Source organism: Wasmannia auropunctata, unplaced genomic scaffold (assembly GCF_000956235.1).
Source record: "Wasmannia auropunctata unplaced genomic scaffold, wasmannia.A_1.0 LD335960.1, whole genome shotgun sequence".
Lineage (NCBI taxonomy): Eukaryota > Metazoa > Arthropoda > Insecta > Hymenoptera > Formicidae > Wasmannia > Wasmannia auropunctata.
The window spans coordinates 32,041-32,687 of record NW_012026930.1 but is presented as its reverse complement, the minus strand read 5'-3'; positions in this window follow the sequence as shown (position 1 = coordinate 32,687).

The window sequence follows — 647 nt, the reverse complement described above, 5'->3', positions numbered from 1 at the left end:
ATGCAATTCATGCTAACAATACATTATTTATTAATAGTTAGTTAATTATTTATTAATAGTTAGTTACATTAATTATTAATATAAATATTTTATGTTAATTAAAAAGATTAAATGTACATATATTCACTAATAACTTTAAAATAATATGCATCAACGAATAATCTTGTAATGCCTTTAAATTTTATTTAAGATAATAACAGTAATAATAATAATAATAATATTTATATATATACATATATATGCATATATATTACGGCTCTATAAGCTTAACACAATAGATTGAGGGAATTATCTTGGTGCTTCTTATAATATCTCTATGTAAAGGAGGGGTGTCAATAAGACCGTTTTTTGGACCACGTCAGAATCGCTCCAAACTGTGGTATTTTCTTCCTACCGATGTAGCTCACAACCTCCTAGAACTGTTTGCTGTCCGAGCAATTAGAGTCTGAGAACGGGCAACTTGAAATCTCAAAAATCAATGGAGTTTTTCACATGGTGGTAGTGCCGGTCTCATTTCAGCATGTCATTGTTGAGCTTCCATCACCATATTTTCTCAAAAACTACTAGAGTATTTGCTGCTTTAAATACGAAAGGGAGCTCATCAGACCTTCATGCATTCAAGATAGAATCAAGCCTGGTATTTTGAA